The sequence below is a fragment of the Corapipo altera genome, unplaced genomic scaffold (genome assembly GCF_003945725.1).
Source record: "Corapipo altera isolate COAL_440 unplaced genomic scaffold, ASM394572v1 65, whole genome shotgun sequence".
NCBI lineage: Eukaryota > Metazoa > Chordata > Aves > Passeriformes > Pipridae > Corapipo > Corapipo altera.
The window spans coordinates 3,907,011-3,922,890 of NW_020884891.1; positions in this window are offsets into that span (position 1 = coordinate 3,907,011).

The following is a 15,880-nucleotide window of genomic DNA, read 5'->3' on the forward strand; positions in this document are numbered from 1 at the left end:
GATGTGCAGGAATTGTCACTGAATGATGCTCCAGATGATGTAAAACAGCATTCAATGACAGTACATACATTTAAGCTTCCAGAGTACATAGTCTCTTGTATACAGGAAATTGCAGAATATTATCATTCAACAGGATATCAGTTTAAAAACTGAGGTGAATGTATGGATTTGATGAGACCTATCTGTGTTTTTATTTACAACATGTTTTGTCTAACATAACACAATATGTACTTTTTGTACCTGTTCTTATTGGGGACTTGAAAGGGAAGAATGTCGTTTACAGGATAAGCAGTGGCAGCGCTCTTGAACAGTGTATGAAAAAGCTTAGAAGGAAATTCCTGGGTAATTCAGGATATATCTGCAAGACCAGGTACAGACAAGTGCAAGCAAGATTTGTCTGAAAGGAAATAATTTGGGGCCTTAGCAAAAGGATATTGATTTTCTTTCTCTTGCTGTAAGAATACCTGTACTAAAGTTTTTCTCATCTCCTCAAAACTGATAAATAAGCAAACCATTACAACAAAAAGCTGTGTGATTCAGGAACACAACAACCATGATGTACTTACCTTTTAGCCAGTGTGAATATGAAGTCTTTTTCCAGACTACAAAGTGCCAGAAACTCGTGCCTTTTGTTCTCGGAGCACTGAGGCAAACCCCAGGCTGAACACCACTTGCCTTTCAGGAGGGATGAGCAGCTCTTGCCAACATTTTTGTTGCCTCTCCAACGACTTACTGTGTTTCTTTGCATGGTGAGTTGAGCCTATAGGCTGTCACAGAGGGGGCACAAACATGCCATAAGGAAAAAGATTTCATTGATGAAATGAAGTTTAACATGCCAAATAAAATACTGCATTCTGTGTCACCTTCCCCATCAGTGCCATTTGGCACTTGTCAGAAGGCTTTGCATTCACAGAATCATAGAATTACAGAATGATTTGGGTTGGAAGGGACCTTAAAGATCATTCAGTTCCAATCCCCTGCCATGGCCATGGTATCTTCATGTATTTAACTATCCGTTTGGAGACATTTCCCATTAGTGCCTTTGCTCCCTCATATGAATTGCAGTTTTTGCCTTAGTTTCTTCACATATGGGGAAGTTCTCCTCCCAAAATCCATAATATGATATCCACATTAATATCTACTATGCTTAGTTATGTCTCTCATGTAAATTAGTAGCCTTTAGATACTGGCAATGTTAGCATGTTGTTGCTGTAGGCCAAGTGTAGTTCTTTTAATCTTGATGGTAATTTCCTGGTTAAATATTTTAAATAAATACATTTAAATAAATAACTTTGTACAAGTATTATTAATCATATCACTGTAGCAGTATATTTGGATATTCAGTTATTTCTGTCTCCATACTTTTTAACTATTATGTTTGGAATCTAATTTGGCAAAAAAGACTATGTTTTGTTTGAAATCATGTATGCCGATCAGCATGTTTTGTTTGCAATCATGTATGCTGATCAGCATGTTTGATTTCTATTAGTATCAGTGCATATAGTGAAAAATAGTGTAGGGTGTAGAATGCTGTTCTTCTCAATGGTAATCTGAAGGCACTGAGGGATGACAGAGACTTTTTACTGTGCTCTCCTCTGATTTCAGCATATTTCAGAACATGAAACTGGGGCTGAAATACAAGTTTTTTGCCAGTGCCTTTCCTCTGCTAACAATAAAGATTAACTGGTTAGACATGGCTGAGATATTATGTATGTTCTTGTGTAATGCAACTGTAGGACAAATGCTTTTATTATTTCTAGGACATTCCTGAAACAACGAGTTCATCTCAATTTATTCCAGTATTCACAGAAACTTGTTTTGATGATTCCTGGCACATTAACTTAAGCTTAGGTCAAAGAAAATCAAACAGGTTTTAAGCAAAGATGCAACTTATTGTAGTTGTTTGTCTTCTCACAAACAATGACATTAAACAACTTTTGAGTGGTCAGGAAACAATCAAGGGATGGAATATGAGTCTAATTGTATTTGTGGCCTTGGTATAGAGGACATCATAAAGGGTGAAGTGAGTTGTATGACGGGTTTTTTTATTTTATCTTGGGGTTTTTACGTTAATGTAGATCTACTGTGATTGTTTCTCGTGTTCTCTTCATGAACTCTTCATGTTTTTAAGTATGTTTGACCTGCAGAATGGGAAACCTTTCCTGTTTTGGAAGATTTCCTATGCAGAAATGTTTTCTTTATACTAGTTTTGTATTTTTAAGGAAAAAAAAAAAAAAGAAGAAACCCTAGAATTTCCATGGAAATTTTATGGGTATTTACTCCTTTGTATTTCACCTTTGGGTGCATGCAAACCTCTCTGAGGCTGACTCTGTTTGGGAACTCTGTGTTCCCACCACAGCCCCAGGGTCACATGTACCACCGTAAAGTCTGGGTTTGCAGAGTCATTTATACTGTGATTTTCCTTATTTTAGTGCTCTCCCTTCTGAATCCTGGTAGAACCCAGGTTGATACAAATGAGTTAAACTGAGACACCATAGAGATAATTTCTTTTTATGGTACCATTGCTCAGATATGGAACGACTCAGCAATTTAAGCTTTATTTTTTTTGCATAACAAAATGGTAAATTTCCCTGAATGTCACAAAAAAAAGTCTTCTTCCTACTGGAGGAGCTAAACTTTGCATATTTTTATAGATTCCATATTGTTTTGCTATTTTCTCTGACTTTATTTTATGTCTTTTTCATCTTTCTATCCTGTTTTTCTGACTCCTCTTTTTGCCTTGTGTCTTGGTAATAATGTAGTTTGAATTTCTAGTACCCTTGCTATGAATGTTTCAGAAAAACCCTACACTTAGCCAACAAGGTCATAATTAAAATTCTTTAAATGTTAATTTTAGAAAACCAATTTGTTTCAGTCAGTTCTGTATAGATGACAATTTCTTCGGCTTTGTATATGTTTTACAAATATTCATATACAATTATAAGCACACTTTTCAAATAATATTTGCTCTCTTTGCCCCTCTTTCTGCTACACAGAAAGTCTGAACTAGTGAGCCTTCCTGTTTAGGAAATTTTTTTATTCAAGAATAATTCTGCAGTCCAACTTAAACATCACACATTGCTGGAAGAATAGCAGACTAAGAAATACTTTGAGTGAGAAATAGAACAGAGAAGCTTCCAGGAGCTGTGAAGAACAACTAGAGAAGGTTTGCACAGCATTTCATTCTAAGCAGTGGATATGTTCCAGAGGGAAAATGCTGGCTCCAAGCACGGTTTTGCAGTTTTCAGTTAAATCAAGGGAAGTAAGCCAATTATGTTTCTTTTTACAAAATTTTGAGAGTGTTATACTGCAGAAAAATGAATTGGAAGATACATCTTCTCACTTGGGGTACAAACAGAGAGGGTGACTGGTGGAAAACTTACTAAAAGTTTTTAAGCCTAAGCCTGGGACAGCTACAGGGAAGAGGGCTAATGAAGGGCTTTCAGAATCCTGTGGCATTTCTGTCACACTGGGACATCCTGACAAGATGGAGTTAAACAAATTTACCAAACAGATTCTTCCCAGAGCAACAAAAAGTCCACCTCAAGAAAGAATAGAACTATTTTAATTCCACAGTGGCATTATATATAATTCATTATATTATAGTATATGCATATAATATAATAAATATTACATTATTATATTTGAATATTCTCATGGTATTGCAGTGGTTCTGTGCCATGGTCTCAGGGCCTTTGTCATCCTGGCTGGCCCCTGCTCTGCCAGGCAGCCAATATCACTAGACCTCTGCCTTCCCAAGCTCTTCCCTAGAGCTGCAAATAATGATCCTCCCCTTCCCGTGGCAGGCAGCAGTAAGTATTGTCCTGGAGGAAAAAAGGTTTATCATTAGTGTAAAGGTGTCAAACATTGCTTAACCAAAACAGTAAATTGACAGAAATGGCAGAGAACTGATTGTTTAATGTCATTTCCTGAAGAATATGGAAGCTCAAATAGAAGGCAGGTTAGAGCTTTAAAGAGAAAATGAGGCAGGATGTGTAAAGAGAGGTAACATGTCTTATTTGATCATTTGATATAAATAAAAAAAAGGAGACAAGCTTTTGGGGAGGAGATGTGTATATTAATTGTGTGTAATCATATAATTATGTCTATTAGTTTTAGATTAGACAGATATTTTCATGAGAAATTATATTTCACATTCCTTAAAAACTCCGTAGTAAGTGAGTTTTCTATTTACCAAGGTTTGGTTATCAATGTTTAGATAAATATCTAAAATTTAAGTATTGGTATTTCTAGACCACTTTTAGAATTGCTTTCTTATAGTGGAGCAATAGAGCTGATAGAGATCCACTGTCTGATCAAAACCCCAGCAATACAATTTCTCAAACCAGCAGTTTGATTCTGAGGTGAACCACTGCCGTTATTCACTGATTTTTCTAGTTTACTGGACAGTTTAAGTTGCTGTCTATAATTATAAAAAAAGCCCATTTGAATACAGTATATTTCAGTTTGAAAAATCAAAATCTTTTTGTTAAAACACATTTTAAACCAACCAAACCATATCTGCAAAAGTGATTTATATATGAGCCTTTTCCCATTAATTTTTCATGAGACAGACAAAGTGGATAAATTATCTTCAAACTGGGATTTAGTTGTCTAAGTAACTTGTTACTTACTCAAACTTTTAATTAACTAAATATTCTTTTTATAATTTATATTGAGCAATTTCCTGCAGCAGTATTTTACAGGTGAAAATCCATGGATTGCTGATTTACTGAATAAGAAATAAAGTATGAAGAGAATTACTTGTAAAAAGGTTTTAATTTATTGCTTTCTCATTTCACTTGAGGATGCTCTTATTTTTGTCTATGCAATTCCATTTTTTTTAAAAAAGCATTATTTTATGAACCATTGACTTATATATCATTACTTAAGCTGTAAAGTTATTTTACAGAATTACAGGGTATTCTGTGTGGAACAGAAAACTACACAAACACCAATTTTAGGTTCTTATTAAAGTAACAAAAAAGAAATATTTTAGTAAAATTAACACTAACATTAAAAAAAAGAAAAAAAACCAACAAAAAACACTAGAAGGAAACACTTGAAAGAACAAAAGTTTGAACAAGTCTTGTAATGCCCCCCAAAAAACTTCTGCTCTTTTAATTTATATACATATAATATATATATATGTATGTATATATACACACAATTGTAAGGCATTGTGCATGGAGTTTTTAGAGTGTAAATTGGAACTACTTAGAAATAGTAGTAGAGGAAAACTTTATTTCACAGAGATACAAGACACCAGCCTTGTCTTAAACATAAATCCTGGAGGGCTCTGCTGGTGTCAGTTCTACACAGACAGCCTTGTTTGTCCAGAGCTCTTTAACTCTTGCACTGATTCTTTCCAGGGTGCTCAATTATGTTGGGTATTTTCTTGCATTAGATTAGTAAAGTAGAAAGAAATAGTGCCAATCCTCACACTTACTTCCTAGGAAATCATGTGCTAAATGTCTCTGTGATCCACAGATAACCAAGGAATGTTGTAGTCCATGCATATTTTCTAAAACAAGGCAAGTTGGATTTACAGATTGTATTATCTGTCTTAAATACACCAAGTGTTCAGAACTCAGCTAATAAAATAGGTAGCTATTTTATAACAGGATCAGTTGATCCCACTTGATATATCATTATCCAAACACCATTCTTCAGCCACATAAGATCTGATTTAGCACAGCACTGTTTGTTTGTTAATATCCCAAATGTAGCGATCTAATGGAACTATTTGCACATGCTCTGGGGCCTATAAAAGCATCTCTTCATGTGATAACCTGTATTTTCCCCTTATTTGTTTTATCATAAGAGATGCATTTTCCCCTTATTTTTTTATCATAAGAGATGCATTTCTACTAGATTACATTGCAATTCGAATATAGTTTATATTTCCAGAAGAACTTGAAAATTTCCTCTTAAATGGATTTTGAGATCCATCTGAATTTCTTTTTCTTGTGACAATGTTCTATCATTCTTGTGAGAATCTGAAAAGAAATGAACACAAGTTGCCATCAGTAGGGAAATTTCTATCATACTGCTATAAATTTTATATCAATTTTGTTTCATAGAGCTGCTGAGTGATGTTAAAAATGGTCAGCATTATATCATTCCAGTAATAGAAGGAAACTTATTCATTCATTTTTCCAACCTAATCCTGTATTCCCAATTCAACCCTTCCTCAGTTCTTTTGTAGAAAACATATATATATATATATATATATATATATATATTTAGTAGATCTAGTTGGGTTTTTGTTTGGTTTTTTAAAGATCTGTCATTTCTTTATGTAATTTAGTTTAGACTACCTCCAGTTTTTATCACTTTGTAAATGTCAGATTTACAAAATGTATACAGAGTTTTATAGAAATATGAAAGATTTAAGTTTGTGCCATGTAATAATTCTGTAATTCTTTTATACTTTGGTCTTGGTTTTTTCCTACTGCCTGCATTTCCATACTTCTGGTTTTCTCATTTCTCCTTTCATCTTTTATAATTCACTTTTATTTGCTAAATGCAAGAATTTAATACCTGTCATTTTCCCAGATTCCTATCTTTATCACATTTAATATAACATCTAGGGTGGTTTGGGTAAGAAGGAATCTCAGGAGGTCTCTAGTCAGAGAGACCCTCCTCCTGCTCCAAGCAGCATCAGCAATGAGATCAGACTGGGTTATTTAGGCTTTACCCAGTCCTGCCAGGGAAGGGACTGGAATTCTGAACCAGTACAGCCTAAGCATGTAGTGAAGAGTCCATGAAGAGAAATGACAATATCTTTGTTTCTTTTGGAAATGATTATTTTTAATAACAGTGACATTTAATGTAATCACATTAATTTTGTAATGATGCTGCCTGGACACTTCAAATTGGGAATTAGCTGAAATAATTTTAGATATATTACTTAATTTAGAGGTGGAAAATCAGGCAAGTGGTACATGATTATGACAAAGAAACAGTAAATAAGACATTATTCTGTGTCAATTAAAAGACTGTATGTAACATTCTTAGTTGGTAATAATGAGCAATAATGCAAATGGAATACACTTTTAAAAATTATTCTCCAAATTCTCTCTGTACAAACTAGAGAACAGATAGTGGCAACATCAAATATATTTTCCTTATATTTTTCTCAATGCATTTACTACTTTAATGGCTGAACATTTACACATTTAAAGGTAATATATACCTAAACTTTCACAGAAAGATGGAGCTTCCACTTCAAGGTGGAATTTTTAAGTAAATAAATCTACTTTTTGCATTTGCTTTATTTTCTAAATGCATCTTTATCTATTATGTACTTTACGTGCCATTTGCTGCTAATTTATTGATCATTGTATAGACATTTTTATAATGATACAGAACATAATTGTGCAGAGTTTGCAAGTGGTTGGTGCAACATAAAACATAGAAGTTAATGGGTTCAAATGAATCACTGAACTAGCAGGGAAAAAAAAAGACAAAGAGACTGGGTAGAAGACAGGATAGCGAGCAATGCCATAAGACTTTCTCTTTGTGCTGTGGAGGAAGAGAATCAGATGTTCATACTCTGTTTATTTCTCTTTGAGGACTTTGTCCTTGCTGCAGAAGTTTTTCACTGGTCTCTCTATCTGTTCAGAGGTAATATGGTTCAGATAGCACAATGGTAAATTTTGACTAATTTGTCTTAGTCCTATTTCAAAAAGGGAATGTGTGTAAAGTTGGGGGGGTGCTATTTGTCTTTCAGAATTAACTAAATATAACCATCCTAAGTGGCTGGTGCTTGCTTAGTTGTAGACTTAAAAGTACATAGGTTGGTTTCTTCTGAAATGACAGTAGATGAAGAATTACTTTTGATATATCAGGAGGCTGGGTTGGACTGAAAAATTCTGTAAAAGCTGATGCTATCAGCATCATGTAGGAAACATGATGGTTTTTTATGCTCTGCCTCATCAGGAGACATATTTTCTTCTTCCCTTTGTTGCCCACCTCTTTCTTTTAATAATTATTATTAGGAAAGTAGAAAAAATTCATTTTTCTTTTACTTTCTGAGCTTTCAAATTCTTTTTACACCAGGCAAAACTTTCTCTTGCTTAGATACTGCCTGATGTACTGTGCTACCAAAATACAAAGGAATAAAGTGCAGTTGGGGGTCAAGAAATTAAAACATAGCCACCTGTTCAGCAGTTGTTCCAGTGACTCCTCATGTCCTATCAACATGTTTTCCTGTCAGCACTGTGCACACAGTGCACATGGTCCAGGGGCTGAAATTCTACTCTCATTCCCATATCAAATTGCCAGCAAAGTACAAACTCTTGGACCTGTCATTAGTGGTGCAGTGAAAGAGCCACAGCTTGATTAAACACTTTTAGGATTCTATTTCAAGTCTACAGCTCTGAAAGTTGAGTAATAATATAATGAGTAATTTAACATATGAATTAAAAGGTGAATCTCATACTGTGGGCTGAATCTTTTCAGGTTCAGGCTTCACAGATAATTTGAAAGAGAAAGGTCATTTATTAGCAACCTCTTTTTTCCTCTGCTAGGTTTCAAAAATTGAATACCAACCTAAGAAAGGGATAACTTCACTGCACATCTCTAAAATGGAAACTAACATTTTCAGTTGTATCTGAAATTATTTAAGTAGTAAGTGTGATCATACTTATTCTGTTCCATTGGCATTTTGTACAGGTTGGAGCATATAGAAAAGCGTTCGTGTTCATAAGGGAAAATTGATGCCATGAACCAATCTTACAGTTGTAGTGTTTCATCCAGATCTAATGTAATAACAGGAAAAATATGGGAAAATAAATATGAAAAAATGCATCTTAATTTTGAGAATCTCAAGGATATCACTGGCAAAAGAGCATTGTTTAGGGGTTTGGAAGTTTGATGAGCTTCCTTAAAACTACTCTTTTTTTCCTTTTCCTTTTTTTCTCACTTCCCCTCCTCCCAACCCCCCCCAATACCTGAATAGCAAATTTTTGCTTGAAAGAAAATAGCTAGAAGGGGAGAATTGAGGTATTGTTTTCACAGTTCCTGGTTGGCTGGTTTGACCTCCACAGTTTGTTTTTGTAAGGGCAATACAGTAAAATCCCACATATGGATGGTATTAACCTTTACCATATCTTTTCTCAAGGGGAAATTCCTTTAGTCACACATGGGAGAGCTGTGTGGGTAAATCTCGTGAATACTAATGGAATGATGGAATCTTTTCTGTCAATGGAAACATTGTTAAAAGTCTCCATATGACAATTCCTTTATACTTTATGCATTTCACTAATAAGTGAGATCTCAATTCCACTGAAATTCTGTACTTATATTCACATACATGCTTACTAGAGATGCCAGAGGGAGATAAGGCATAAGAGGTTCTATTTTGCACATTTGTAATTATATAAATTAAGGATAGTTTTAAAAGTGTAATACCAAATTTTGCTAAGAAAAATCCAGCAACAATGACTCTCCTTGTCTGAAAATAATTCCTGTAACTAGAAAATTCTCAGTCTGTTACAGAAGAAACAGAATAGTTCCATGAGAATAAGTCACAAATTTAGGATGTGTTATAACAGCTGAAGTCCAAGTCAATATGATGACTTTTTATTTTGCTTTAAATTTTGTTGTGGTTTAACCCCAGCTGGCAACTAAGCCCCACACAGCCTTGCAGGATCTTTTTTCCTGTAAATTAGAGCAGCTTTGCTTAGCGTATCAGTAATTGGGGGTGTGTTGATCACACTGTGAGTATGACCAAGTTGCTCGTATTAGCTGAGTTATACAGGTAAATCACTATATTCTGTGCTGAAATTGTAGCTTAGAATGAAATTAAACCCCCTTTTTTTGGAATTCACTCTGCTGATGCACAAAGTCAATTTGGCACCAAAGATGGGAAACGTTATGACTGGATGCCATAGAAATTTGGCTACACAACAGAGAGGTTTCTGCAGCTCAGTCTCACAGTTCAGGTCAGTAGCTGTAACTGAAAAAATTGAATATTTGGTGAGACAATCTGGAACTCTCCATTCAGTTGCAGGTAATTTTATGGCTAAATCACAAGAAGCCAGTCTTTAAGCAGTTTAGCAAATAGGATTGAAATTAATCTTTAATAAGTTTTGATACTGCTGGTGGATTTGCAATAGGCAGAGCAATGATGATGCAGAACATCTGGCAGTTAATTGGATCTATGACCAGTGTTTTTTGAAATAACTTTGTATGTGATTTCTTATATGACATCTGGATTTGGGGTGCAATTTCAGTAGCGTAAGGTGGATCTCATTCATAAGATGTCCATGATGAAGGTTATCCATGAGCATAGGAAATTAAAACTCCGATAGCTTCTTTCATGTCGATTTAAGTTTCCACTTTTTATGGATGGGACAGCTTGTATTTTATTAATTTCAGGTTAGAATCAGATTTCTACATGATCAATCACTTCTAAAAATGAAATATAGACTGGTGTGTGATATTCTGAAAAACTTAATTCTCAAGGTTTGCTTTTTTTATACAATCTCTTCTAATTCAAGATTACAACACCTCAATAGAGAAAGTGTGAGAGTTGATTCATCTAATAGTTTTCAATAGCTCTAAATTTAGTCAGGAAGGTAAAGAAAGTAATATTTTTTAAATTGTGATAATAATAAGTAGAAAAGCATCCTGCAAAATTTTTAGCCCATATCAGAATCTAATGATGACTTCCTACACTAATTCTTTCAACTGTATTACTGCTTTTGTTGTTGTTGAATACAATATTATTAATACAATCTAATACAAACTTTATTCGTTTCTTACAAAAATATAAGTTATTTCCTCTTTGGCCTTTCCTGGCCCTTTATGTGTAGAACAGATTTATGTGTCTTCATGTGTCTTCACAGAAGACAATCCTGTAAAGAGAAAAGCTTTCTCCAATCTAGAAAATGTTTTGACAGGAGCTCTGTTAGAAACAAAACCAATTTATCAAATGGCACAGCTGTTCACTGTATGTTAATAATGATCCTTTTTATTTGGGTGCTGCTTGGTATTTATAGCTAATTAACTCCCTTTTACACCACCCAGCAATCTGCATTTAGAGAACAGAGTAAACTGATACAGATTGAATTAGAAACTGTTAAATACATAGAAAAAAAAAATCAGTTAATTTATTGTAGAACCATTATTAGCAACACACGGGGAGATATTTTCAGGTATTTTTTTTCTGTTACTGTGTCTTTATAAATTTTACTTAAAATACTGAGTATAAAGACTTTCACAAGTTACAGAAATTCACGAATATTCTCATTTACTCATTATTAACTTTGAAGAAATGGACTGTTTTCAAGGTCAGATTGAGCAATTGTTTCCACTGTTAATGCCCAAGTGTTGATAACAGGTAATGTTTTGAAGTACATGCATAAAAAATTTCAAGTTTCATTGCTCTTTTTCCTCTTCCCTTGCTCTGAAGGGAATAGTTTGGGTTTCAGAAATGGAGAATTGTGCCATTGTCACTGGCTTGTAGTGAAATGGAGGAATGATGGTTTAGTCTTCCATTGTAGATGGAAATAATTTAGAAATCACTTTCTGAATGTTTGTTCACAGAGCACACTCCCAGTTAAATTACACAGTAATATGCTGTATGTGCCTTCCCACCACAGATTTTGGAATTTAGGTTATACAGTTTTAGAATATCAGTTACTAGCTATTTTGGTGGACACTACCAATTAAAGGAAATGAAGAGTACTTCTTAGATTTTTCTAATAGGGAAAAAAAAAAAAAACCAGAAAATTTGATTGCTTGAGGAGGTCTAAAACACTTTTTCCCCCCTTTTCCTTCCAGTAAACTTCTTTTTGAACCAAAATTTATTATTTCAGCTTGATGCTTCCCAAAATTGCCAAAAAGTAATTTTTTTTTCATAAATTAAAATGGGGGGAGGTAATATTAAATTTTTATTTGATGTAGTTATTTTCAACAGATAGATTTTCTACTTCTCTTCATTCTTAGTTTTCACTTACTGTATGGCCTTAGAGGAGGCACTTTAGGGTAAGTGTTCAACAAAGACTGCATCTATTTATGCAGTCTTCTTAAATGATGTCTTACAGTTTTTCCATTTATATAATGTGTGATAAAACTGTTCATTTAAGTATTTTAAGACCTTATTGTTTTAAAGCATTTATTAATTTTTAGATGATTTTTTCTTACCAATACAGATAACAGATGCAAGGGACCAGAGCCCTTGGTACTTAGTTGGTTTATCTTTAATGAGCCTCTTTCAGTAATGATTTTTGAAGTACACATGTGCAGTTACTTCTGTTGTGATATCTCTGGGCAGATGAGGTAGGAGTGGGAAACACAGAAGGAAGAGAGAGATGCCTGATCCTGGTTGGCTGTGAGATTTCCTGCCTCTTGCTGGCTTTGCAGTGCAGGTTCTGCACTAGTGCTCATTGGTGTCAGTGTAGTGCTGAGGCTGGGTGGTGAATTTGCCTCACAGGTCTGATGAGGCTGCCTGGCATCTGATTTTGGTTGCCCCCCACCTTGTGTACGATGGGAAAGTTTATGTGTCTCATATTTGGGAAAAAGCAAATTTCTTAGAATCAGAGAATAGTTTGGGCTGGAAAAAACCTTAAAGATCATCTTGTTCCATCCCTTTGCTATGGGCAGGGACACCTTCCACTAGACCAGATTGCTCAAAGCCTTGTCCAACCTGGCCTTGAGCACTTCCAGGGATGGGGCAGCCACAGCTTCTCTGGGCAAATTTCCACCCCTCTGTCCTGCCAGGCTTTTTGGTCACCCTCAGTCAGTGCCACAGCACTTGTAAGGTAATTAGATCTTGTCATCTTCAGCCTTCCCTGAATATACCAAAGTGCTTTTAAATCAAACACAGTCCTTTTAGCTTTGCACATCAGCAAGAAAATATTAAAATATTATTCTGTTATTCAAATGACATGTTGTTGGTTTGTTTGTGTATTATTTAATTCTTGCCGACTTTCAGATAAGATAATGTTTCCATCTTTGAAGTTGAATAACACAAGTGGGTGTTAATTCTGATAGAGTTCAACAGCAATATAATGCTGCTAGAATTTTAGTAAATAGCAAACTACTGTAAATTTTAGTAATACAGTGCTAGTATCAAATAGAATGAGCAGCTAGTCTGCAGATGAGAGATTGAAACCACTTTGAACAGATCTCAATTGACAATCATTTAAGAGCCATTTTTACTGATTTTTGCATCTGGTATTCAGTCAGAATTCATAGTTCTGAAAATGTGTAAAGTGCATACCTTTTATAAACTAGCTAGTCTATTGGATTTGATTGTAACTGCAGTTGAAAACCCTTATCAAGGATATACGGTTGAAGAAAAATGTGTTATCGCCATAATTCCCTCTGAAAACACAACTCAATGTGAATTTTTAAATACTGAACTACATAGAATTCTGTGGAAAATGTTTAGCAGACTTCAAATACCTCTCACTACTTTTATTTCAGGGCTGATATTTTATTTTACTAGGCTTCAAGATTTCAACTCTCTGACCAGACTATCAGCCCAGGGAAGCACTTAGAATGACATTTTTTTTACTTAGAAATGTGCCTTTCAGCATATGCTTGAGTCCTACCTGTGTAACTCCAGGATCTCAGCAGAAGGGATTTGAGGTTAAATTCAAATACTTACCTGAAAGAAGCCTTCAGATGGAAGGAGAAGGTTGCTTTCCATTTAGCAAATTTGAAGTGTGGAGAATTATGAAAAAATTAATACAGGAAAGCAAATAGCAAGAAACGCTTTTCTTTTCATTGTCATTTAATATGTGCCTGAGTAGACCTATGTTACTTGTGAATCAGGTAGTCACTATCTGTGTGTTTTCTGAAAAAGAACTGGTTGGTTTTTCTTCTTGATTTTCTACATCTTATGCAATCTTCTCTTTAGCTTCCTGATCACTATGATTTGTTCCTCATCCTCTTTAATCCTCCTGCCCACCATTAACTTTGACATGTGTTTTCTGATTTCAGCCACATTTGACAAGAAGGCACAGATCTGGGGTGTGGGGTCTGGTGAAAGTCCACATGACTCAGACTCACACATGTGCATACTCCAAAGCTATTTGTTTTGTTTGCCAACAATTCAGAGGTAATGCTTCTTCAAGAATGACGAAGCAGCAGCCAGGTAATCAGTCCATGTACTTGAAGCTGCAAACTAAAACATAGCAAATGTCACTCAGCAGTCTAAAAAGAAATTGTTGGTATACATGGAATGGGATGAGAGTTTACAAAAAGGAAGTCAGAGGGATTGAGACAATTGGAGTTAGAAGAATTGTAAAGGGATAGGCTGTAGATTTGAGGGAGCTGAATAAATCAAAAATTATGCATAAGCTCAAAAAAGGCCAGGTTTCTGCTGCTCAGAGTATTTATTGCTCGTCTTCGCTCCTCTTCACAAGAACGTAGAAGTAAAAAAGAATCACTGCATGTCAACTCATTTGGGAGAAAAAATAATTCTTAAGCAGCTCATTATATTTAATATATCTCCAAATAGTATTTACTAGAGATTGTTTATTGTCCTGTATTCTTATATCATTTGTGAAAAAGCAAAATCAAGTGTCTTAAAACTGCTACTTCACAAGCAGTTCTGAGGTGCCTCTTTCTGGGGGAGATGTTTAGAGTGGTTGCTTACATGCACTTTGTTAGTCCTTTCTTTGTGAATTAATTTGGTTGGGTATAGAAACATCAAAACAAATTAAGAAAACCTGCCAAGATTTTTCCTTCCAGACTCTATGACCCTAGTTTGGTAGCAAGTTCTGTGTAGGTTTTAAAACATGTCTCTGTGTTTCAGCATATACATATTTTTAAGGCTTTGCATCAGATGGAGGAAAAGTAGACAGTGACAAGATTTGCTGAGTATATAGTGTATATAATCTGACATTTCCAGGACATGGATTTTAACTAATTTACACCATCAAGCCACACTACTTAAAATATGTGACAGCAAAGCATCTTCAAATTTTATATATGTATTTCTTAATTTTATAGATCTAAGATCCATCAATTTAGTTCTGCAGAAATTAATCTTCTTTTCTCCTTCCACATTATGACTAGGAATCACTATTGTAGTTGTTGTTAGCTCCACCTTTAGTCCCTCCCATGCCTGAGAGCTCACCTTGTGCTGTCAAGCCCTGGCTCTTCAGTTTCATAGAAAGTCCACAAATTATCTGTGAATGGATCAAACCATAACCTATAGTACTGTGTGTATCTAATTTGGCCCCTGCTGTTTATTCAAAAGCTGTAAGAAGTTTTTCTCACTCTGTCCCACTTCTAGGATGAGGAGGAGACATCAGTAAAAGCATGACATGTAATGTTGGTGAGATGAGACATTTACAACAGACTTATTCATGGTAAATAATTGGTGTTCCAGAGGGAGGGACCAGTAACTGTTGACTCAGAGTCTCTTGTCACAGGATATGAGGAAAGCCAGGTAAAAATAAAGCATTTTGTGAGGTTACAGAACTGTCTTCAGTGTTTCTTAGTTTTGCAGCTGAGCTCTGATCTTTCTTACTATTATACTCTTTGGCTGTAGCTATACCATAAGCCCTAATTTTAATTGAAGAACAAAATATATCAGAGCATAAACCAGTAAATACTATGGTGGAACAGAGAGAGTTGGGTCCAGAATAATTCAAAATGGGAACATATGATTTTTGGTCAACAGCAGATTAATATATTGGTGAGTTGATACAAGGATTAGCGTGAATCAAAATTTGCACATGAGTAAATTTCAACTACTGAAAAAAACAGCAAGTGTCAAAGATGTGAAATGTCAATAATTATTATTAAAGTTTCTGAAACATGCCATTATATACTTTATAATTAAAAAAAACAGAAACCCTTTATAGATACATCTGTTTCTTGTAACTTAAATAGCACCCCTCCCAAGGACACT